Source organism: Aquarana catesbeiana, linkage group LG03 (assembly GCF_042186555.1).
Source record: "Aquarana catesbeiana isolate 2022-GZ linkage group LG03, ASM4218655v1, whole genome shotgun sequence".
Lineage (NCBI taxonomy): Eukaryota > Metazoa > Chordata > Amphibia > Anura > Ranidae > Aquarana > Aquarana catesbeiana.
The window spans coordinates 258,753,021-258,779,883 of NC_133326.1; the positions used below are offsets into that span (position 1 = coordinate 258,753,021).

Below are 26,863 nucleotides of genomic sequence, written 5' to 3' on the forward strand. Positions count from 1 at the left end.
ATAAAAAGACATAATAAAATATTAACAAAAATGTGAGGGTGTACTCACTTTTGTGAGATACTGTGTATATATACACATACACACATACCATATATACCTCGTATTTTATAGCGATAGAATTGATTTTCTTACACAAACAACATTAGTCAACCATGTATTCTATGAATAACTAGGCACCTGAAAAATAAATCTTTTTGCCATAGCTTTATATGACATGTTTTTATGAATTTTTATGTAGCTTGTACAGGGATTGGGAAAAAAGAGCACTGTGACTACGAGCATTCCAGTGTCATCAGGTAACATCCTAGCTACCTCATCCACTATAATGCATGTATGGTTTGTTGTAGCTCTTCACAGGAAATGTGCTCAATCTTCACTAAGCTAGCATGACACAGTCATCTAGGCAAATATTAAAAGCATAAGAAAAGCCTTTCTCTGCATGTTGGATTTAGTTAAAAGGCAGGCAATAGTGAGGAAAGACTATTATAAGAAAATGCTACCCTTAGGAACAAGCTGAGACATTCAAGGTGATCTGATGACCATGCAGTTTTAAAGAAAGAGATTTTAATAGAAGAATCCATAACAAACCAGGATAGTTGAACAGATGGTAAAATAGTTTATATCTAAAGAAGGATACAGTTTCTGTCTGCTTTCCACAATGCCTTGCCTAATTAGCGTGAATGCACTAGGGGATTTTACCAAAGGTCCATAGCACTATCTGGAGGGATCAGCACACTATACTTACTTGAAACTATTGTATATAGCTCAAAGGAATTAGAGTATTCTAATGTAATGTGTAATTTATTTGATAATAAAAATATCATAAGTTTAGATTCAGACTACCCTGTCCACAATTGTCACATTATGTAACAATTGCTATAAAGGAGTTCATTTGCTGTGGGTCCTCATTTTACATCACACTCCAGCAAAAATAAAATATGAAACAGGTAAAGCAACAAGAGCGAAGGAAGCACTACAATCCACATTCTACCATCACCCATTACCACTTCTGAAAATTCCTCTAGATCTATAACTATTTCCAATTCCAATGCCACAATTGTTGAAAGCAATTACAATAATCCAGATTCCCCCAAAGACACTTTCAGGGAAATCAAGCCAGCCCACATAGCTGGACTTAAGCAGTGCATGCACATCTGCATAGTTCTGCACACAATATAATGCATGTCCACGCATCTGAGAGCAGGAGAAGGTATGTCCATGTTTGTGGGTGTGTATGTATGCTTATTGCGAATAGTGGTGCCAAGAGGGCTATTTAAGGCTGAGACCTGCAAGATTCCAATGCTGAGAGACCTTCAGCTGTAATTGGACTTGTGCTTTTGCATCTGATCCTGATCTTCATTACCAACCTGGCTTGTTCCCTGACTCTTCTGTGGTTCTCCTATGTCTGCTGACCTGCTCCTGTACTGTACTGACCTTAGCTTGTTATCCACATTTGAATTAGGCCTGCTACTTTGGTTTCTCGCTGCCAGCAAGTTGCTGACCAGGCCTGTCCCCCCATCTCCTGTCAGCTCTAGCAATGTGAAGAACGGGGGTATGTGAAGTTGCAAGTTGCTGACCAGTCCTGCCCCCCCCCCCCCATCTCCTGTCAGCTCTAGCAATGTGAAGAAAGGGGGTATGTGAATAGTGTATCCGCAGCTGCTGTTAGAGTGCTGACAGGGGATGGAGCTCGTCCTGGCTCCTGCAAGGGTTCACGTCCAGTGATGCTTGGACTGGAGCAGTAAAGAATCGTACACACAATGAGAATTTTCGGAAGAATTATCGTCTTTTTTTTTTGTTTTTGCATGCTGGTCTCATATCGAAAATCAACTTACGAAAATTCTCGTACAACAGAATACAACTTTGGAAGTGATGTAATGTATTGTGTTGTATAGTAATGTATTATTTCCGAGCATGTACTGATTAAACGAAAATTGTATGACCTGGTATCATACAAGAAAAATTTTCTAGTTTGTTCCTTCAAATAATTTCAGGTGAATGATCGTGAGCGGCTCTCGAAAGTTGTGTACTAACGATCAGATTATCATAAGATCGATTCAAAAGTGGATTGATTTTTTGATTGTGTGTACTAGGCATAAGAGAGACCACACTTATCTCAAGCTTCCCATCAAGGTACGTGACATCTACCCTTCATGGTGATCCACTTACAATCCCCACTGAGGGGCCCACAAGCAAAGTAAATACAAAGTTTCATCCCTCTAGTAAGCCCCACCTGACACCACTCCGGAGGATGTCAGGGAGACACTCACGGAAAGAGGACCAACAACCAATTCACAAAAGCAAAGAAAATGTAAAGAATGTTTAATTTTTCATTGTATACACTCAATCACAATGAAGAATCTCTTTTGAAAAACAGGTGTAAACTTCTGCCCTATATGTACATCAAATTTGTTAATCTGTGGATCTGTAGAGTTTTGTGAGAAAACAAAACCTCCAATGATCTTACACAAACAAATTTCTGAATACTGTTCCCGATCCAGCCAATACTATTGTGATTTTTCTGGATGAATCTGTATCAGCCCTTGTAAAAACATACCTTTCCTATATCCTACTAGTTCAACAGAAGAGAAGCTTTATCACCACATTTCAAACAATAGTTTAGTTAGACCATAACAAATAACCCAGTGAAGAATAATCTCTTCCATCCAATTTAACAAGAGGAAAAAAAATGCCTTAAAAAGCCCTAAAGAATAATTAACAATTATTATAGAAAACACTAACAAAGAGGGAAGAGCGCTGATCCAACCAAGGCAAAAAGATTATATGCAAGGAACAGCAAAGATCCTTGAGGATAAGGTCTCCTATAAGACAATAATGTACTATACTATCACCTACCCAAAATAATAATCCATCCCTCAGGAAGCCCACCCACCTATGGAATTATTTCCCCAACTTCAATCTTATCACAGTTTATTGACCTCCACTTTTGAAGATTTGTCAAGCATCTTCCATCATAACTTACAAACAAGACACCACAGACCTTCTCAACAAACTCATATCTATCAGCTGGACTGCCCATATTCACTGGCTTACGCTCAATGTTTCCTCTCTGAATCCCAACATTCCCCCACAATAAAAGCAATTGAAACATTTTTATGCAAAGTGTCTAATTTTTACCTGCCACACTCATTCCACAGCTATTGAATATCTAGATGTGACACTAGAAGGGAAGGAAGATGGCAAGATGGTAACTAAAACTTCAGTCTTAAAAGTTGACAGCAACAGCAATTTAGGTTTTAAAGCTGCCACCATAAACCATGGCTCAAAAATGTCCCATCGGCACAGTTTAAAAGACTGAGGAGAAGCTTTAACCTAGAGGCTGAAGACTTTGATATAAGCAAGCTGATATATTCAAGGATCCCTTTATGGTAAATATTACCTGAAAGACCTGTAAGGTGGAGCATACTGGAAACCAAAAGACATGCCTACTCCCCAGGAACAAAACCAGACACATATCAAAACCCATGCTCTGAACTTTATAATCCAGTAAAACTGTCAACACTGGAAGATTAGGAACATCCAGAAGGTGCACTTAAGCATACTAAAGGCTGATCCTTTACTGAAAACACATGTCCCTACTGGTGCTAAAAACATATACAGCAGAACACCAACCTTAAAAAATACTTTAGCATCCAGTAGAGTACCAAATGTTGAGACAAACTGTTCTCCCAAAAAATTAGCCAAGGTAAATCTTTTCTGACTGTTTCTTATGAGGTGGCTCAAATTGCCTGGCTTGCCAATCCATTGAACAGAAAACCAACACCATTATCTCCACTAGCCCCAGTATTTCTATACATGTTCATCGTCAAGAAGCAAAAAAATATATAAATATGATGGACAGAAATTTCACAGAGCCACACGTGTATACCAAATCCATGTTAAGCAGATGCAGTTATTTTGGCTAGGTCTGATGATGACCTCATGTTGTTATGACAGCCAGACACTTGCTCTTGGGAGAAAAATAAATCAGACAGATCAGACAACCTGGGGTAAAAAATACTGGTGCCACAACTCTAAATGACATTAGCAGCGCCAGGAAGCTGGACACAAGCTTATAGCCAATTCAAGAGCTTGTGTCCAATGCATGCCGATTTTATAATTGTCCTGCTAAATCTATGGCATAACATAGATCTCCTGAGCAATCATTAATACTTCCCTGTCGTAGAACACTTGCAGGAAACCTGCACTCAAATTAGATCAAACAGCAGGGAACAAGAGCTTTCATTGGATTTTTACTGAGCTGAGTTTACAGCATCATCTCAGTGTGGTATTAGTGGCAACTGATGTAATCTTTTGACATGTACAGCATTTTTGGGATAGGATCTTTGTGTCTGATAGGATCACAGACAAAAAAAACTTTGACACTGTTCTAAAAACGTGAGAGTGTTAAAACAGTAACATGACATTAGCCAACCTCATTTGCAGCCTGTGTCGCAGGGAGGTTTAAAGCTAAAAAAACACATCTGATCAGTCATATTTCACATAAATAAATAGGATATATGTTGTTATTTTGAACTTAAATAGGGTATTTATTTCGTGCTATTAATAAAAGCTGCTGTATTCTCAATTATAAGGTCATATAGTCTCTGGATTTTTTTGAAAGTTCCTGGATTGGTATATTCTAGAAAAATGCATTTTAAAAGAATATACTCATGATATGACAGTATATTCTATACATTTGATAACATTTTCAGTGAATGGTAAAAAAAAAAAATTAACAATTTTCTTTCTAAAATTACTACTTCCTGGCATTTTACTTGAACCAAATTAAATGTATTCTTTTTATAGATTATAACTCTTCTTGCTTGCAATATAATTATTCAGCAGACTCTTATCTACATGTAAGGTAACCCTGCTTTAAAATTCATTCTTTACGGTGATGAGTAATACATATATACAATAATGGGCCTCTAGGGCTAAATTCACATAGACATTAAAAGTGTGCTTAGCAGGCATTTTACCTCCCATTTTCACCTTCCAACTGTGAGTATGTTCCCAATATGCTATGCTGTGGTACTATATGTGCTGCATCATGTTTTACCATGGCTTTAGGCAGTCTGTGTTACTGCAGTCTATTCACTTTCAATGGGCTTCAACGCAGCAAAAATCACATCTACACAATTTTTTTTTTCCTAAGGTGTACTGCAACCCATATCCTGCATTGTGATGTGCTGTAGGAAAGGTGTGTTGTGTGTGCTTTGGGGTGCTGTTCAAAATGGATAGCAAGACACATACGCATTGCATTCCAGTATGCTGCAGTAGACTGTGATTACCACAATGCACTAGGTCTGAATGGACCCAAAATGTTGGGAAGTTTGTACTGACCTGAACATATTACATGCAGTGTTCAAACTGTGCCAGGCATTCAATTGGCATGGGGTCTGCCAGGAAACAAGACAAGTTCTGAATTCTTTTTGAATCTAATGTCTATGTGACTATAGCCTAATAGCCAATATATGAAGAAATATGCAAACAGATAAACATATTCACTCATGTTTATTCTATATTGCACAACAAATGTATTTTTTGTCTATTTCCATGGATAATTATTATTCATCAGTGCTCTGATATTTTTTTTTTTTATTCCTCCAAATATAAATACATTGTAAATGTTCAAACTGTGCCAGGCATTCAACTGGCTTGGGGTCCACCAGGGAACAAGACAAGTTCTGAATTCTCTTTGTATCTAATGTCTATATAAATATAGCCTAATGCCCAATATATGAAGAAATATGCAAACAGATAAAAATATTCACTCATATTTATTCTATATTGCACAGAAAATATTTTTTGTCTATTTCCATGGATAGGTATTATTCATCATTGCGCTGATACTTTTTTATTCCTCTAAATATAAGTACATTGTAAATGTTCAAACTGAGCCAGGCATTCAATTGGCTTGGGGTCCATCAGGAATCAAGGCAAGTTCTGAATTCTTTTTGTATCTAATGTCTATAAATATAGCCTAATGCCCAATATATGAAGAAATATGCAAACAGATAAAAAATATTCACTCATATTTATCCTTTATTGCGCAGAAAATGTATTATGTGTCTTTTTCCATGAATAGGTATTATTCATTCTTGTTCTAATAGTTTTTTTTATTTTTTCTCTCTCTCTCTCTCTCTCTCTCTCTCTCTCTCTCTCTCTCTCTCTCTCTCTCTCTCTCTCTCTCTCTCTATATATATATCAGCTTGACAGTTTGAGATGCTTCTGAGATCATTCAGAAATTCATTGACAGGTGCTAATGACCACCTTCCAACCTGCATTTGACCCGTAGGCCTGTATGAGTACAAACCATGTCCAATGCAAACAGAAGCCCAGTGACACACGTCTTTAAATACAATTCCCAAAAAATGAATTACCAGTGTCGCAAGGGCAAACAGTACAGAGGACCAATGGGTAAAAATAAGTAGATGTAGCGATCCTCCCTAAAATTTTGTACCTGTTTAAGGTATTGCTGCTTCAAGTGCCCTCTCACTTCCTTTGAATACTACAATCCAGGGTTCTTGCCTACGTCTGGGGCAAAACTAGACCTTGGGTAGCAAGATTAAACATACTTACCTAAATTGCAAGGTGACCTCGGTCTCCCACACTTCGCCAAATACTACCAGGCTGCCCAGTTGGCCTAAGTACCAAAATATCATGCCTCCCACGAAACTCCTCTCTGGGTAGCACTAGAATCCGTAGAGTGTGACCCGCTCCCCGTGGCCAACCTACTGTGGATTCGCCCAAGCGACCACAAGACAGTGAGGAACCCGGTCACTTGCCACTCGTTGCAGTTGTGGGATAATCTTAAAACTAAATTTAGATTCCAATCCCCCCATAACCCTCTTCTATCCTATCTACAAAATCCCGCTTTTTATCCAGCATGGACATCCCCCTCCTCCTTTAACCTCCCTGGCGGTATGATTATTTCGGATTTTATGTGCTGAAAGCGGTACAATTATTTTGCATGGAAATTTGGCGTTTTATATTGTAGGCCTGTAATTCTTAACAATAACACACTTAAATCTGTCCAAACAAGAGTCTAGTAGATATCTCGGGTATGATAAAGTTTGAAACACAAAAACATAAATTATAATATAATAAAAAAAAAATAATAATTAAAAAAAATAAAAATAAATAGTAATAAAATAAATTTCCACACGATTCACTATCGCTCAATTCTGCAAGTGTTCTAATTTACTATCGCTGTTTTCTAGCTGGTCTAAAGCCATTTTTGACGTAAAGGGACACTTTTTGGTTGCTATGGACAATCTCCAGTTTCCAGGCAGAAAGAACAGTATATGCAATATAAAACTGCATGCAGGGCATGGGCCAGAGCACTGGGGAAAAATGGGATGTGAAATGATTTCATACAGTACTGTAATCTGTAAGATTACAGTACTGTATGTGTTATGCTTTTTACATTTTTTTTAATTTGCCGCCAGGCTCCGCCCCCGTGCGTCGCGCCGCTCGCAGGGAACGGAGCCTGGCACAGAGAGGCTTCGGAACAGGACACAGCCCGCGGACACTGCGGGGGACATCGCAGGATCCCGGGGACAAGGTAAGTAAGGAGGCACCAGGATCCTGCGATGCAATCCCGAGTGTGGCTCGGGGTTACCGCTAATGGTCCTGAATTTTAACCCCGAGCCACACTCGGGAAAACCGCCAGGGAGGTTAACCAATGGTCTGCAGCCAACCTAATTCGAGCCCATAAATTCACAACCCCTGACACCTTTAAGACACTCCCCACTCTTTGTGAAATGTACTGAATTCCTGACTCCGAAATTTTGCGCTACCTCTAACTTAAACATTTTTTTTCCTCATTCTTACGCACAAACTCCTCCCTACCCGACATGACCAACTTTGAGCGTATCTGCTAGAAAGATCCCCATTCCGGGGCTTAATCTCCTCTTTCTAATTACAACTGTTAGATTCACCACCTTACACATCTCTACACTATGTAAACCAATGGGAATCCACTCTGGGCCTACAATTGGATGCTACCGACTGGTCCAACATCTGGGCTGCCACAAAATTGGCCTCACAGAATGTTGTGGGTTCTGAAACTAATTACAAAGTATTAATGCTCTGGTACCTGGTCCCTGGTCCCTTCCAGGATTGCCAAATATCTTCCATCCTACTCTCCTGCTTGTTTCCGAGGTTGTCCGGACAACGGCACGCACCTTCATATCTGGTGGAGTTCCCCGCTAGCCCAATCATATTGGACTGTCATTTTCCATATCCTTTCCACCCTTATTGTTAACACCTTAGCCACTGACCCAGCCATGGCTCTACTCAATAAGGAACCTCCTGTTGTAACCTATCTTCAATTCAATTCAAGCTACTCCTGCAGGTTGCTGCGAAGCAAACCATTGCGAAGGCCTGGAAAACCCCCCACCTCACTGTCTTGGAAACCAAAAATAGGGTTACCAGAGCCATGGTTCACACCAAAATAGAAGCATTTCTCCTAGACAGGGTCAAAAAGTTTGAACGCCTTTGGAAATCCTGGGTCAACCATTACCTCCCTCCTGACTTCGATAATGCTTTACTATTACCTTGAATAGCCTTATAGATAACTTTGTCTACTCATAGAGACCAGACCAATATCTCTTCCCCCTCCCCCCAGTGAACTCCCTCCTTGCCCTTCACCTCCTTCTCCTTAGCTGCCTTCCCCCTCTTTTTTAACTGCCCCCTTTTCTTCTTCCTCTCTTCTCTCTTCCTCCACGTTTCAGCTTTTCTCTTTTGGATGTAAATCTTTCTGATCCGACCAATCTATATACCTATCATGCTGAGGCTGGTCATTCCCCTCTAACTGCAATCCCCACAAGGTCAGACCTACAAAAGGCTCTCAATGTTTATCCTACAATTTAACCTTTATCCATTTCGAGGACACTTTGCTAAGTATCCCAAAACTAATCCACACTGTGTAGCCTTACAATGTCTTTTTATGCCTTGCTGGGTTTTTTTCTGTATGTTTTGTTACAAAGGGCTGCGTCTCTACCTCTGCAATGTGTCACTATACTACTATTGCCTCCCCTTATCCTGGGGGGAAGATTTATTTTTGATGCATCCTGTTGAAATGTATTGTTCTTTCCTTCAATAAAAAATTTGAACAAGAAAAAAGTAAAGTAAATGTAATCAATCAAGCATGGACTCCAATTCATTGATAACCAGTGTGCAAGGACACAATCGGATTGTGTTTCATTTTTAATCTTTATGCCTCGTACACATGGTCAGACTATCTGGGAAGCTAGGTCCGTCGTTCTTCCCGCTGGACTTCCGGCGGCCTACCGCCGGACTTTCTGAACAGATGGACTTGCCTACACACGACCGGACTTTCCGGAATCCGGTCTTCCCGACGGACTTCTTCCAGACTTTCAGAATGAACTGACTTGCCCACACATGGACAAGTCCGTTCATTTTGAACGTGACTCGGGTACGACGGGACTAGAAAAGGAAGTCAATCTCGCCGCTTTTATCAGCGAGAGTGACACCTTGCGAGCCCCGTCGCAGGGCATCCCAGGCCCTTAGGCCTGGTATGGATTTTAAGGGGAACCCCCTACGCCAAAAAAAGGCGTGGGGTCCCCCCTAAAATCCATACCATACCCTGATCCGAGCACGCAGCCTGGCCGGTCAGGAAAGGGGGTGGGGACGAGCGAGCGCCCCCCCTCCTGAACCATACCAGGCCGCATGCCCTCAACATGGGGGGGTGGGTGCTGTGGGGGAGGGGGTGCCCTGCGGCTCCCACCACCCCAAAGCACCTTGTCCCCATGTTGATGAGGACAAGGGCCTCTTACCGACAACAATGGCCGTTGGTTGTCGGGGTCTGCGGGCAGGGGGCTTATCGGAATCCGGGAGCCTCCTTTAATAAGGGGGCCCCCAGATCCCGGCCCCCCATCCTATGTGAATGGGTATGGGGTACATGGTACCCCTACCCATTCACCTGGGGGAAAAGGTGTCAATAAAAAAACACTACACAGGCTTTTAAAGTAATTTATTAGACAGCTCCGGGGGTCTTCTTCCGACTTCGGGGGTCCCTCCAGCCTCTTCTCCCGGCGTCCGGTTGGTTCTTCTCCGCTCTCTCTGGCCTTTTCTCCCGGTGTTCGACCTCTGCTCCCGGTGTTCCAGTTCTTCTGCCGGCTCCTCCGCTATCTTCATGCCGCTCTTTTGCTAGCGGGGGCCCGAACTTCTGGCTTCTGGCTTCTTGGCTTCTTCCCTATTCTCTTCTTCCGATGTTGACACGACGCTCTCTCTGGCTGCAATGCTCTCTGAGCGCTCCGATGTGACTTATATAGGTGGTGACCCCGCCCCCTTATGCCGTCACAGTCCCTGGGCATGCTGGGACTGTGACGGGATTAGGGTGGTCAACATCACCCTAAGGGCCTGGGATGCCCCACGCTCACCGCAATAGGAAAATTTGTTTTTCCTACTGCAGCGAGCGCGAGATGCAGTACCCTGCCCTTGCGTCGTATCTGGTCCGTCGGACCAGCATACAGATGAACGGGCTTTCCGTCAGGAACTGAGTCCTGGCGGAGTTACGACGTAAAGATTTGAAGCAGGCTTCAAATCTAAACTACATCGGATTTCCGACCAAAACGGTCCGTCGGAAGTCCGATGCAGACCACACACGGTCGGATTGTCCGTCGGATTTGGTCCGTGGGCATCCGTCGGACAAGTCCGGTCGAAAAGTCTGACCGTGTGTACGAGACATTAGAGAATTGGTAACAAAAACTAAATCAATAAAGAATATAAAACATTAATAATTGCACATAATGACCTAAAACATAATGAACTTTCTTGTTTATGACAAGATGATTGTAAATCCTATTATGCTGTGAAAAGGCCTCTAATCTTCATCAGAGGGCATAGGTACTACGATGTGCAGGGAATATAGCTAGGATGCATGCTTGTCAAGAGTCACTGCCTCAGCAAATAACAAAGACTCAGATACACAGCATGTTCTTGGTTACAGGTCATAGCCTGGTTCAGGTAGGAAATGCTGTAAGAAGCAGCATGCATAGAATGACTTCCCACTGTCTTAAATGAGTCCTTGTAAAGCTTTGGTCCACAATTTGACCATTAATTCAGGAAATCACAGATGAATAGCCATGTCGTTTAAAGTGCAAATGCTGTCTTTTTAATTTCATTGTTTGACATACAGGAAAAAAGATTGGATTAAAGCTGAACCATGGGCAGATGTAAAATCCGTATTAAATCCAATTATGTTTTTGGTAAAAAATCATCACTTTTTTTTTTGCAATAAGTAGTTGAATCGGCCTTAATATTAGCTTTCTGTAAAATAGCACTCACTCTGAACTTGCATTTGAAGAAATACTGTAGTTCCCCACACAGCTTCCAGGAGGTAAAAGCAGTAATGACCTCATCAGCTGTACTACTTAAAGGGGAACTTCACCTAAGAAGGGAAGTTCGCTTGTCCTCCTCCTCCTTTTTTTCGCTGTTGTTGTTTCTGGATAGAATGCAGAAGAGTTTCCCTGCTGCTTGTATCTCATGGGAGGGATTCCCTATCCAGGCTGACAAAGGCATAGGAACTGACTATATATATTACGAGGAAATGTTAGAATTCTATGAAGAATGTATTGCTGCTTGTGCCATACTTTCTATGTGACCCCTATTCCCATTATATGTACCACATTCTACACCGGCCGATATTCCGATCTTACCGCTAATCTGTATATTTATCTGCAATTTTTAATGACATGTAAAACCAAGTATCCTCCATGGGCAGCGACACACCAATCCAGGCTATCTAAGCTTTAGGTCCCATTAAGGAGATGCAACACGTTTTTTGTTTTTTTTTATTTGTGCCAAGAAAGTGATAGATGGTTCATAAAATATTGGGGGAAAAAATCCCCTACTGGTTAAACGTTAAGTGATATGTCCACCCCGAGACAGTACTTTTGTATCTAACTTAATGGAAAATACAACATAAAATATAACACCGGCACACTATGTCACAAGAGTGGTGGTGGTCACACGTCAAATTTATCACACATGTGCAGGGATAATGCCATGTTACACATGCCTGGGGCAAAAAACACAGCCCTGTAACACAGGCATTAAAAACAGCCTCTCATCCGATGTGGCAGAATCATGGAGCTCAAGCTCACAACTCTCTGCTTAACGGTGTGTGTTAATTGTTAGACATGACGCTGAAAGCACCTGTCTCACACCAGCCATCATGTATTATATTATGTGGACCGACATAAATAATAAATGAGATAAAAAATGTAAGCTAGTTATAGAAAACATTAATACAAATTAGATGCTGCCCAGCATGAACTTGTCAGTAAATCTGGAGTGACTAAAAGATGAGATATTCACGCCATCAAAATAAGCAAGAAATGTAGATGTTTACATGCACAGTTCTTGGAGTCATGTGAGCTGGAGAAAAAGAAAGATATGACAGTTGCCCTCAGCAACAAATTTGGATCATACTTGGCCTATTTTGACTGGAAAGTAAAAGAATCCTATCAGGTGCAAGAGTAACATATTAACTTTATATCATTCCATGTTCCATAAAACAGTTTGTGACATATTGAGCACTATGATTGAGCATGGTAATGTTATACTTCCTCACACAAACAGATTATTAAGCAATATTTTGGTTCTATCATTGGTGAAGGAGACACAAAGGAAATATAGAACAACTGCTCAGGAGTTCTTTAAGTTATAATGTTGGCTAAGCATATTTACATAGAATCCTAGATACGCCAACTAATCAGTCAACAAATTTGTAACTATGTTTTATTGTTTTTCATCATTTGCTGAGATAAATTGCCAGTTTCAAAGGGATTTACCAGCATTTGTCAACATGCGTATATTCTCATTTGCCGTACTTATAAATCACTTGGTACTCTGAGCTAAGAGAAACCAAGCATTTCCCCATTATTCCTTCTAAAGACCCATATCAATCTTTCACCTGCATTTTCTGCCTATTCCTATCATTTATAATATTAACCACTTCGGCCCTGAAAGATTTACTCCCCTTCATGACCAGGCCATTTTTTCGATACATCACTGCGTTATTTTAACTGACAATTGCGCGGTTGTGCGACACTGTACCCATATAAAATTTACGACCTTTTTTTTCACACAAATAGAGCTTTCTTTTGGTGGTATTTAATCACTTCTGGTTTTTTTTTTTTGTTTTTTTGCGCTATAATCAAAAAATTGTCTGACACTTTAAAAAAAACAAAACATATTTTTTACTTTCTGCTATAAAACATATCCAATAAAAAAAATGAAAAAAAAAAATCAAATTTCTTCATCAATTTAGGCCAATGTGTATTCTGCTATTTTTGGTTAAAAAAAATCCCAGTAAGCATATAAAGATTGGTTTGCCAAAAGTTATAGCGTCTACAAACTATGGGAAAAATGTATGGAATTGAATTTATTTGTTTTACTAGTAATGACTCATAGGGGGACTGCAATATTGTGGCAGACAAATCGGGCACTAACTGACACTTTAAACACTTTTTTGGGAACCAGTGACACTTATACAGTGATCAGTGCTAAAAATATACACCGTCATGGTACTAATGACACTGGCTGGGAAGGGGTTAACATCAGGGGTGATCAAAGGGTTAACTGTGTTCCTAGCCAGTGCTTGTGTACTGTGGGGGGGGGGGGGTGCTTTGGCTAAGGGGGAAGACATAGATCCTTGTCCCTGGATCCATGCCTGAACATCAATCTGCCTTGTTTACATAAGCAGACTGCTGTTCTGCCTCTGTAACGAACAATCAGCGGGTGCCGGCAGACATCGAGTCTGTGGTACCCACTGATCAGCTCCTGCTGTGCATAATCACAGCAGGAGCGAGCCCTTCAGTGGCACTCATTCGCCACTGAAGTGGGGGATCATGTACAGTATATATATGTGATCCTGTGCACAGCAGCTGCCCTGTAGCAGTAAAACTGCTATAGGATGGTTGTGAAGGTCACTAAAGTTTTGTGATACAAAAAAGGTACGCCACTTGCCCCATCTGTAGCTGGCTATCAGTAAGAAGCATTGGAGGGCTAACAACAGTTAACGCATACTGTTAGACAGGTTTACTTGGTTGTCTGTGGGCTGGTCGGTAAGTTAAGCTTGGTGTTTTCCTTGGATTTATCCTTGGCCTTGTTTATAACTGTTGTTAGCCTTCCAATGCTTCTTACTGATAACCAGCTATAGATGGGAGCAAGTGGCGTCTTTTTTGTATCACTGTTGTGTTTTATGGTTAGGCAATGCACTGACACTTTTGCAGCCATTGTGCTATATGCTGGGTGTTCAGTGTGCCCCTGTACGTTTAAGAAGGGGTGTCTCCCCTTCAGTCCACCTGCTCTCACCTATTCTTTAGAATGCATGTGCCTCCACTATGGGAACACTTATAAGTTAGTGTTAGGTACCACAGATACAAGGGTGCCTTGACGAGACTCCGTGGCCTATGCATGCATTTGCAAATGTGTGTGGACTAAACCCCTGCTTTTAATGCATACTGTTAGAAAGGTTTACTTGGTTGTCTGCGGGCTGGTCGGTAAGTTAAACTTGGTTTTATCATTAAAGTTTTGTACTGCTTCCAATGTCCTACAGCGAGAATCTTTAACAATACACTCCAAGCTACTCTCAGCTCCAACTATTTCCCATTCTACCACAAATACCTGTGAAGTATTACATTTGGTCACAAAGTAAAACATCTTGTATTCATGATGCACTGGTCCTTTTATGCTAGAATAGATCCATCAAAGTCTTTGTAAATTCCTGTCCCCTATGTTAGCCATGGAGAACTGGTTCTGTGTGAGGTGGAAGCTTTCAATGGCTGTTCAGGCCGAGAGAACTCAGTAGAGCCTCTGGCTAACAAAAATATGGTTCCAAATACAAGAAAAAATGTGACAATGGCTTCTTAAATCCCAAAGGACTCTGAAATCTCTGCATAGCATGAATGCCCAGTCATTAAACAATGCAAGTTTTATAAATGTGGCATAAATCCTCTCATTTAAAGCATAATTTATAGATATTCAGTCAGATAGACATTGGGGGTTATTTACAAAAGGCAAATCCACTTTGCACTACAAGTGCAAACTACAAGTGCAAAGTGCACTTGAAATTGCACTGAAAGTGCACTTGGAAGTGCAGTCGCTGTAAATCTGAGGGGTAGATCTGAAATGTGGGGAAGCTCTGCTGATTTTATCATCCAATCATGTGCAAGCTAAAATGTTGTTTTTTATTTTCCTTGCATGTCCCCCTCGGATCTACAGCGACTGCACTTCCAAGTGCACTTTGCAATTGTAGTTTGCACTTGTAGTGCAAAGTGGATTTGCCTTTTGTAAATAACCCCCATTGCACCTACAACCTCCCATTGCATTGTCTTATCGCCACTTTACTGTTGTAATGCATTTTTCTGACATTTATTGCTGAACAATTTGGATAGGGCGTAGGGAAATGTAGGATACTCCATTAGCGATGAACAGTAACAAGAGGACACTCTTCACCCTGTCACGACTGCTCAGGGCAGCCCCCTTAGTAATGACTCACAAAATGTACAGCACTGAGACACTGTCAGAAAATTCCCAGGCAAGGCAACACTAGTACTGATATACAAAGGATAGCAACAGCAGCAGCAAGCTCAAGGATCCTACACACAGACCTGTAAGTACAATTTCCCTGAATACTTGGATGCCTCCTTCCAATATCAGACAGACATCTCTCCAGTGAACTCTTCAGACCAGATCCTCAGCGAAATCCCTTGATTAGTTCCAGAGACTTTCAGCACTCAGCTTTAGCATAGTTGGGACCTTGATGAGCATGAATAGATTTTCAGTTGGGCTGCCTAGAAGGGCAGTAGCCCTATGAGCTGGGAGCTGCTTCAAGCTCCAAACAATTTATGCACCCCCCCCCCCCCAGCCACATTCTGGGCGCCCTCTTCCAGGGATTGGCTGAGACAGCATAAATATTCAGGTTATTGATATGCCTTTCCAGCCCACTACATTCTAGAATCCTGCAGAAGGCTGCAGGAAACAATCAAACCTGCAGCCAGTGGAGCACAGCCCAAAGCAATCACAAACTGCTCCATGGATTACAGTGGAGCCAAAAGAACTTAATCTACCTAGATTTACTAGAAACCTATATAGGAGGGTGCTACACTGTTAAAGCAGTTGTGCAGCGTGTCTAAATATGACTGCACAGTCTAATGGGCATAAGAATTTGACCTCTCTGACCTGTGCACTTTGTAATCTAACAGATCTGGTCAGATGCACCCCCTATTTCAGCACAAGTTTGCACAACGTTTGTTACTTCTCTGTACCCATATCCTTCCACCCAATAAGGCTGGAAAGGCATTTCTACTAATAACACTTTATTTTAGGGTATTTCCAAAGAAAAGTTAGTTTAAAAAATGATATGCAGCTATACCCTTGAATTGCAATAAAAATCCATGTTTTAAACTTAAAGTCTAAGAAAGGTTTAAAATGCATAACAATAGGGACCCGTAGATTAACATATACAGTATATAACAAAATCAAGCATATGAACCTTATTTACATAAGTAAGTCACCTCATGAACTCATCCAACTTTTCAGCAAAATTGAATTTCTTAGGATGCTTCTCCTGTTATTCAATAAAGATTCATTTAAATATAGGTAAGACATGTTTACCTGTTTTTTCCTGTCCTGCTGATTGCTTCTTAATATAGAACTGCAGTGATGACAGGTCCACCTCACAGTGCTGAACTGCTGGTGCTAATGGGGCTAAATTCTGCAGCTCTAACACTGAAGAAGTCCTGGTGGCCAGCCGCCCTTTTATGTGTCTCTCCCCTCCATTCAGAAAAGTCCTTGTAATGCTTTCACACAATGCCACAAGTTCTGTGAATGGGAGAGAGGCAGATGGATGAAAGGATCCCCTTCCCCCATTTACAGAACATGTTAAAGTCTGTAAAAACAATGCAATTACTTTTGTGAATGAAGGAGAGGGCAGAAAGGAGCAAGCAGCTGTGGGGACTTCTTTAATGTACTGCAATATCAGAGCCAAGGAAGCTAACCTCTGCAGCGCCGGAAGTACATCGCTGTGAAGGGAACTTATCATTACAGAGTATATTTCTACACTAAGCAGCAATTAGCAGGACATGAGATTCACGTTTTTTTAGAGGTAAGTAATGTTATTGAACCTTTATCCCAGAAAACTAATTTTAACTAATTTTAACTTCACTTTAAAAAAGATTTAAGACCTAATATTAGCACATAGGGTTTAGACATAGTGTAGATCATGGGTGCTCAACCTGTGGCCCACCAGCTGTTGCAGGACTACAAGTCCCATGATGCATTGCAAGCTGCTGACAGTTACAAGTAGGACTCCCAAAGTGAGAGGCACTATGGGACTTGTAGTTCCGCAACAGCTGGAGGGCCACAGGAAACATTCAAATTAATATAGCATTCAAAATGTTTTTATTGCATAGTCAGTACCGAAATCCAGAAAAAACACATTTCCAATGTTGCCTTTATAAAGCACTATGCCTAAAATTTTTGAACGGCTGGCAAATTTAACTCTAGTTACAGTAGAAATTGCAGACAAACTTTGTCAGTGTATCTCCACTTTAATTTGAGTTTTTTGGGAGCTACGTAAGTACCTGTGCTGAAAGTTACAAATTACAAAGTACCAGTACACCTTGGCCTGTTCACACCAGAAAGCAATGTGAGAAACCCGTGTTCCATGTGCGTTTCTCACACTGCGCTCAGAATGCACGGGGTGTGTGATCTGCTGCGGGTGTCAATGTATTCCTAACGACAACCTAAAAGCAGATCACAAACACAATGTATTTACCTGCATGGAATCGCACGGTACTGTGGTATCCAGTTGCAGTGTGTTTTTAAAAGAAGTGCGTGCGTTAATTTTTGTTACGATCCAGAGCGATTTCAGCCCTTTGAAACAAATGGGCTGAATCGCACAGGAATGAGATTCAGCGCTTTGCGTTCCTGTGCGATTCAAGTATGAACCGGCCCTGTATGTGGAGAAGGACACCGACACTGAAAAAAATTCACTTTGCAAAATTGTGTTTGTCTGCAAGACAGCATTTTTTGATATTGTTAGTTCTTTCCAAGAGCATGCAAAAATAAATTAAAAAGCTATGCATGTTTATTACTGAATGTGTTGGTTTTGCATGGTATTCCCTTTAAAATCGCATGTCAACTTTACAGAAGCATTCCTTTAAAAATATTTCTTTATGTGTAACGGCTGGTTTATACTATAATTCCAACTATCATTTTATAAAAAAAAAATGGTTGTCATATGCAACACAGACACATCCACCCACTCTTTATATAAAAAGTCCCATTGCTCATAAAGAGTAACTCTTTTGTTAAGGAAAAAAAATCATTCCCCTCTGGGTGATCTATGTACATTGCAAGGATTTTACCAAACTTTGTTGCAGATTCCTACTTTTTGTTATTCTGAAGAAATAGCTGTTTGTCTGTGTCCATGTGCAAAGTGAATCTGTATGGGAGTGATTTTACATTTAATCGGTCAGCTGCTGCACCTTCAGGGCTCTAATGAGGAAATTGGCACAGTCTGCATCCCTTTAGACATGATTTCCCTTTGGGAGCATCTCACCAAAAATGACATTTTTGGTGCAAGGGATGCCAAAAAACGTATTTGTACCTGACTGCAGACTTCTAGGAAAATCAGTAAGCCAATCACTCAAGCAGCAATTGACACATCTGGGAGGCGTTCTGTACATATTCTGTGTACTCAATACCTCCAGGTAGCCATATTGTATTGCATTTTACTGAAAATTACAGCGCTGCAGATTGAAAAGGAAAGGTCATTTTAATAACACTCAAATACAATATGACTATATGACTTGTCTTGCAATTGTACACGCTATTTTTTTTTTATTTGCTAGTTTTTTTTCTATGAAAGTGGAGTTATCCTTTAATATCAAGTCAACCCTAGTGGTTGGAAAGTGTATTAAAAAATGTAGTTATCTATGTTTAGTAACATCTTTCTTCCCTACTGTCCCAAAAGTAAGATACATTGATTTACTAAAGTAATGCTAGCCACACACACATGTAGAGTTCTCTCATTTACCCCTGTGGGGTGAACGAGAGAAATCGATCAATTCTCCTATCCATACTAAACAGTGTGGACAGAGGAACCTCCATTGCCAGCTATTCTATTCAGATAGCCACAGCACCTGCAGCTACCTGAATACTTGAACAACGACTGCATCTGACGCATTCGCCGTTAAGCCGATATTTCCCCAGCTCAGTCAATTTTTAAATCAAATTTTGTTCAGTTGAGTTGTGCCAACTGGTCCATCCATAGCCTGAATTGTAGCTAATTCAACAGAAATCGGACACAATTCAAGCCATGTATGGCTAGCTTAACCCTACTAGCGGTATTCCTGAGTGTGGCTCGGGGGTTAAATTTCAGTACCATTAGTGGTAACCCCGAGCCACACTCAGGATTGCATTGCAGGATCCTGGTGCAGTGTACTTACCTTGTCACCAGGATCCTGTGATGTCCCCCCGCTGTGTCCTCCGCCGGATCATCTGCCTGATGGTCTGTGTGCCAGGCTCCGTTCCCTGTGAGCGTCACGACGCACGGGGGCGGAGCCCGACAGAAAATTCAAAAATTGCACAAAACATAATACATACAGTACACTGTAATCTGTAAGATTACATTACTGTTAAAATCATTTCACATCCCTTTTGTCTCTAGTGGTTTGTCCAGTGCCCTGCATGCAGTTTTATATTATATATACTTTTCTTCCTGCCTGGAAACTTGAGATTGTCCATAGCAACTAAAAAGTGTCCCTTTACATCAAAAGTGGTTTTAGACCAGCTAGAAAACAGCGATAGTAAATTAGAACACTTGCAGAATTGAGCGATAGTGAATCGCGGGGAAATTAATTTTATTATTATTTTTTATAGTTATTTATTATATTATAATTTATGATTTCGTATTTCAAACTTTATCATACCCGGGATGTCTACTAGACTCTTATTTAGACAGATTTAGGTGTGTTATTACTAAGAATTACAGGCCTACAATATAAAACGCCAAATTTCTATGCAAAACAATGTAGCACTTTGAGATGCAAAAATCTGACATAATCATACCGCCAGGGAGGTTAATGTGGACCTTGAGTCATTTTTTTCAACTTTCCATCTATTAAATCTTCTGCCCTTGTTTTTTTAACTTTGGATAGTAAAACCTTATACAACCCACTTCCTGTTTCTTATCTGGTCATAACCTATGCTTATGACATCATGCACAGCTCTCTCTCTCACTCTTTTGAGAGTTTGCCAGGAAGGGAGGGGGGATGAGTCATAAGAGGGCCAATGAGAGCTGCAGGGCTGGAGGTGTGTTTCTGTGTGCCTGTGTAAATGCAGGAAGTGAACAGGCAGCAGCTTCAGCTGCCCACAGTTAAAATGGTTGCAGCCAAACTCAGTGGAGGGAGATTTCTGCAGCATATTTGGCAAGTACAGAATCACAGTATATATAAAATAATATTCAAAGTGGTCGCCGGGAAGCTTCAGAATAGCACATATGTTTTTATTACAGATTATGTGAGCAGACTGCAGTTCCTCTTTAAGAGAAGGGGCTGTTTAGTTAGCAAAGAGGAAAATCGCTGACCTTAGTACAGATTCCCCTTATTTACCAAGTTCAGAATTCACTTAACACCGAACCATCTTGACTCTTTAGTCAATTTACCCCATTTTCCCCAGTGAAGTGATAAGGGAAATAGGTGTGTGGCTGACAATCACCAATCAGCTACTTCTTTTTTTAGTCTGCTCAATGACAGATACAACTACAGGTCCTATTTCTAAACTTACAGTTCCCTATCTACAATAAGAGTTTCAGCCTGATAATATCACTCTTGGATCACTTGAACATTTCCAGGAGGTATTTGGGATTTAAGAGATCGACACTTCCATTCATGCCTACTGGGATAGGAGCAGCCAGTTCTGCAATGTAATAAGACGATAATCCACCCAGACGGCAATTTATCATGTTTGGCTCGAACATTTCATTGCCCTCTATCTAGCCAAACTCCCAAAACGTGTACCCTGCATCCTACACTTGTGTAAAAATACTGGACGCATTATTATTATCCCCATATATTATAACACATTAATCATACAACCAGCATCAGAAGTCTGAATAGAAATAAACTGCTGAACACCGATTTGTAACTATGTCAGCTTAGCACTCAATGACACTTCAGGGCCTCATTCATAAACGAGGGCCATTGATAATTCACAAATGGCCTTCAAACATCAACCACAAATAGTTTTCTGTTTTCACAAGCACCATTCCTGTATTTAAAGTGACACTAAACTCTGGTTTAAAATAAATCTATCCCAGTATGTATTCTTTAAGTGGATCTTCACTGTATCTGAGCGCGACAATACCAAAAATACTATTTAATTCATTTTAATTCAAAGCAAACTCCCCCATCCATCCATGTCTCTACACTTTATTTTCTTGAGAAATCACTTTGAAAAACACTACCATTTCTGACCGTGGCCATCTTGGGTAAGGGCAGATGATTTATGTAGCATTTACTTCCTGGAATCCATCTGCCTTTAGCTCAAGCAATCAGGCAGGAGAGTATGCTTAGCTCAGAAAACCCCTCCTCCCCTCCTGAAGACTCTTAGGATGTTTCACATCATTTGCCTAGGCAAGAAATCAAAAACTGTAAAAAAAAAATAAAAATAAAACAATTAAATATAATATATTTTCCTATCTATTTACTAATTGCTGGCAGCATAAGGATTAAAAATAATTAATGTTGATTGGAAGAGTGATGTTCCACTTTAACTCAAAAAGTACCTTCTATTGCTCTCAGCCTCCTCCAAATCTCCTTTTTTTTGCTGCTGTGATCCGACTTCTTACTGTATTAGAGGGTGGCTATGTTCGTTCTCCATGGTGCCACTGTATGTAGAAATGCAGCCACCCTCTCATGCTTGCCCCCAAGATGAAACTTTGGGATTTGTAGTGCGCATATAGCAGTGCACATGACCACAACTAATGTGTACTGCTCATTACAAACAAATAGATATGAGGAGGGGAAAGGGAGAGGTTCGGGAGCTCACAGGGGAGGTTACAAGGGGGCACAGTAAGAAGCATTAAGTAGTGGTATTGTATGGGTTATTTTTGGAGAATTAGTATGTTGTTTAGTAGAGATTAGACATGTGCGCCGTCAATAAATTAGTTTTCTTTCGTTCCATTCCATTTCGTATTAGAATTAATTAGTAATTCGTAATTTGTGTCCGATATTCAATTTAAATTCATACAAAATACGAATTTTCGTTAGGTTTGTTAACTTTTCGTAACAATTACGAATGTTCGTTATGATGAATTTATCATTATGAGGGGCTCCCACCATCCCTGTACTGTGCTGACTTCCTGGGTTTTTAACTTTTAGGTTTGTTAACTTTTAGTAACAATTATGAATGTTCGTTAGGAATTTGGATCCGAAATTCATAAACAAAATTTTCGTATTTCGTACAAAATTCAGAAGCATAGCAATCCGTATTTCGGATCCACCCGAATGTACGAATTTACGGAAATTTGTACGAATTTTCAATTTATACGAAACTAATCGCACAGTTTCTGCAGTGCTTTTTGCAGTGAATTTTGTGTATTTTCACACGCATTTTTCACTCTTTTTTTATGTGTTTTGCATTTTTTATGCTTTTTGTTTTTGCCCACTTTATTGTTGGGTTGATTAAGAAATGCAAAATCACACTACATGCTTTTCTGCAACTTCTCCATTGAAGTCTATTTAAGCAAAAACACACCATTTTGCTTTTAAAAAAGCCCCTGACCCTTTTGCATAGGTGTGAACCGAGCCTTAAGGCGGCAGTTAGCCACGGTACACATATATGCAAATTGGATGCGCTTTGAACCAATTTGCATGACACGTGAACTAAACTGGCTTTCTATGGAAGCTGTTCACGGGCCAGCCGCAGAACGTTTTTTTTTTGTTTTTTTTTAAAGCCTGGTACGATTTTTAGTCCTGTTCAGGTGCAATTTCCAGTGTCGTACACTTTAAAAATTTGCACCTGAACCGCACCTGAACTGCTGAACGAAATCACACCGGACTCTTTACAAATTCGCACTGAAACTGGCCCTGCGCATTTGTGAACCTGGTCTTATGTGAACAGTCTGTGTACTTGAAGGTATAGGTTTTAGTTTCAACGTATTACTCATGAAAATGCTTAGTATCGGCACCTATACCGACCAGTATGGGTATTGGTGCAGTGCTATCGTTTAGGGCAGGGATATGCAATTAGCAGACCTCCAGCTGTTGCAGAACTACAAGTCCCATGAGGCACAGCAAGACTCTGACAGCCACAAACATGACACCTGGAGGCAGAGGCATGATGGGAGTGCTAGTTTTACAATAGCTGGAGGTCCACTAATTGCATATCCCTGGTTTAGGGTAACTTTAGTGCATTATTTGGGACAAAGCTCACAATTCCTATGTTTAATTCTTTTTTTCAAGACAAATTAAAAGCTAACCATGATGTCATTTTATTTTACAAAGGAGCACGATAACATTTTAAATAAGGCCTATTTACAACATGCATTTGCGATTTAGCTGCGTTGTAACGCGTTATGACATGATATCACACTATTCCACACACTTCACAATACCATTTAAAGGGAAAAAAAAATAATGGGACAGGTTGTATTTTCCAAAACACACTACAAAACTGCACAGGGTTGTGAACACCACCATCAGGACAACCTGCACACGCGTTGGCGTGCGTTTTAACAATACAATATGAATGGGCCATAAAGGCCTCATGTTTAAGACATACTAAAAAAAAAAAATAATATTCTCTGTATACAGTCTGTGCTCCTTCTGTCCTATATACCTGTGCTTAGACCCTCTCTCACAATAAAAAAGACTTCATTCAGTTCCTAGCATGCTGTCTGCCATCAGATAACTGCCTTTATTCACATTGTTACAGTTCTAAAAAGCAACCTAATAAAAACAGAATCTGTGTAGCAAAACAAGGGAAAAAATAAACAAAAATAGGATGTGACTGTTTACAGGGAACAAAATCTAGCAATGCTTTTTCCTAAACTGGCATAAAAAATAAAAAAAAACAATTGATCACAAACACAGCTGCATTACAGCAACCTTTCAACTGTCACTGGCACTGCATTTCCTAATTAGAGGCACAGCTCTAGCATGACCTGTGTGTATGTGTGATGATTAATTGCTAATAACCCTGGCTGGATCAATAGCTGATCTGATGGAGCACTAGGATAGAGTGTACTATGGGCAGCATGTGCCTAGGAGATGAGGCACACACCAACATACATATCATCACATGCTTTCTAATCAGCAGCTTAAAGTGCTGGATCCTCCTTGGAAGAAGATCCATGACAGCAGCAGTGACATGCAGGTCCCCTGTACACAGCACACAATGCCCAGGTTCACCCAGGATCACACACCCACCACTACCACTAACCATGGCACTAACAGACCCACAAGCAGCACTTTCTAGTCCTCCTCTGCTTCCATCCTACACATCCAGCAAGCAGATCAGCACAAAAGATGTGTCCATGTGCAGGAGACAAAAGAGGGGTAGACTACCTGACAGATGCCATTCCAGGTGCTGTGGATAATCCCAGGGTTGGTGAGCCTTTAGCAGGTTCCTATGGCAATGGAATAGCTGTGCCTTGTATATCCCATTCACCTAATGACAAGGGATGGAGCAGGCAGCCAGCCTGTGTGTGTGTGTGAGCCAGTCCCTGGTTCCTATAGCTGTATGCAGCCCCCTCCAGGGGACTTCTCACCGTGCCAGAGCCTGGAAGGCACCATCCATCCTCACACCAGGCTGGGCTCACAGCTCTGCGGAGAGTGGCGCTGTGGCTGGCTATGCAGGCACAATAGCAGCAACACACACACACACACATACAGACACACACACACACACACACACTGGATCATTGAGGAGGTGCTCAGCCTGGCCACAGACGACTTACACGCAGGGGAGACTATTAGCATGGGGGGATGTAAGAATCAATGGACTTAACTCATTCAAGCCTGCCCTGATAAAGCTTTACTATTGTCTATAGAGGCTTGGAAGGGTTCATTTACAGCAAGCATGTCACACTGATAGGGGAGAAAATATTACATGCAAGCTGAACTGCAGGCAGATAGAAAAGACCCCAGTTCATCAGGGTCAGATTTGGGGGTGCAGAAAAGAAAAAAGTCAGGGGGGGCATCATGTCACTACTGTGTGTCACTTACTGACAGCTTGTCACATGGTGTGATTTATCACCTGGATGGAACTCCTGACATGTAGTGCAGAGCAAACAGGGAGTGTTGGAGTATGGATTAGTCTGTTATTACATGAGAACCTCTGTTCCCTTATATCAGGTATATCTTTTAGAGGCTACCCTTACATCAGGAGTTCTCATCAGAGTCCTCTTTTACATCAGGGGTTTTCATCAAGGCCCCCCATCAGAGTCCTCCTTTACATCAGAAGTTCTAATCAGGATCCCCATCAGAGTTCCCCATTATATCAGAAGCTCTCATCAGGGTCCCCATCAGAGTCCCCTCTAACATCAGGAGTTTTCATCAGAGTCCCCATCAGAGTCTCCTCTAACATCAGAAGCTCTTATCAGGGTCCCCATCAGAGTCTCCTCTAACATCAGAAGCTCTTATCAGGGTCCCCATCAGAGTCTCCTCGAACATCAGAAGCTCTTATCAGGGTCCACATCAGAGCCTCCTCTAACATCAGGAGGTCTCATCAGGGTCCCCATCAGAGTCTCCTCTAACATCAGAAGCTCTTATCAGGGTCCCCATCAGAGTCTCCTCTAACATCAGGAGGTCTCATCAGGGTCCCCATCAGAGTCTCCTCTAACATCAGAAGCTCTTACCAGGGTCCCCATCAGAGTCTCCTCTAACATCAGAAGCTCTTATCAGGGTTCCCATCAGAGTCTCCTCTAACATCAGGAGTTCTCACCAGGGTCCCCAGAGTTTCCTCTAACATCAGGAGTTCTCATCAAGATCCCCCATCAGAGTCCCCTCTTACATCAGAAGCTCTTATCAGGGTGCACATCAGAGTCCTCCTTTACATCAGGAGTTCTCATCAAGGTCTCCATCAGAGCCCCCCTTATATCAGAAGTTCTCATAAGGGTCCCAATCAGAGTCCCCTCTTACATCAGAAGTTCTCATCAAGGTCCCCATCAGAGTCCCCCTTATATTAGAAGTTCTTATCAGGGTCCCCACCAGAGTCCCCTTGTCAGGAAGCTAGTTCAGCTAATGCCAATTCTCATGCAGCTAATGCTGATTCTTATGCAGCTAATGCTCATTCTCCTGCAGCTGCTACTCATTTCCATGCAGCTGATTCTCGTGCACATGTACTAGCACACAGACGATCTCATTCTAATGTCCAGCATGCACTGACACGTAGGCGCATTGGCATGCATGTCTTCACGCATTGGTGCCAAGTGGCCTGTTTAAAGGAGACCCTGCTGGATGCCAACTGCTGGATATTCTTCAGCTTCCCCTGATCCGTGTTTCTGTGTTCCTACTTGTGCTGACTGATCTTCTGTTGCTGACCCAGCTTGTTCCTGACCTTGCTCTGTGGATTCTGGATTCTGACCTCGGCTTGCCTCTGACTATTCTTTGTCTGATCTCCTGGTGTTTACCTTGGCTTGCTACTGGACCTTGCTCTGCCTGCTTCCCTGGTACCAACCCCTGCCTGCCTCCTGACCACACTGCTGTCTCACGGTGTATGACCCGGGCTCACCTTGGCTACTTTCCTGACCGTGGCAGTCACATGCTATCAAGCTACCAGCACCCATGCTTCTTTCAGCCTCGTACCTCTGTCACCA

At 41.3% G+C, this 26,863-nt stretch overlaps 1 protein-coding gene across 1 annotated transcript in view; it reads right to left on the reverse strand.

Moving 5' to 3' along the window:
• Positions 1-24,939, reverse strand: part of NAV3 (neuron navigator 3) — a gene marked incomplete in the record, with an annotated part of 918,952 nt that extends 894,013 nt beyond the window's left edge. The window contains 1 exon segment of the mRNA XM_073620003.1: positions 24,612-24,939.
• Positions 24,940-26,863: the final 1,924 nt, after the last annotated feature.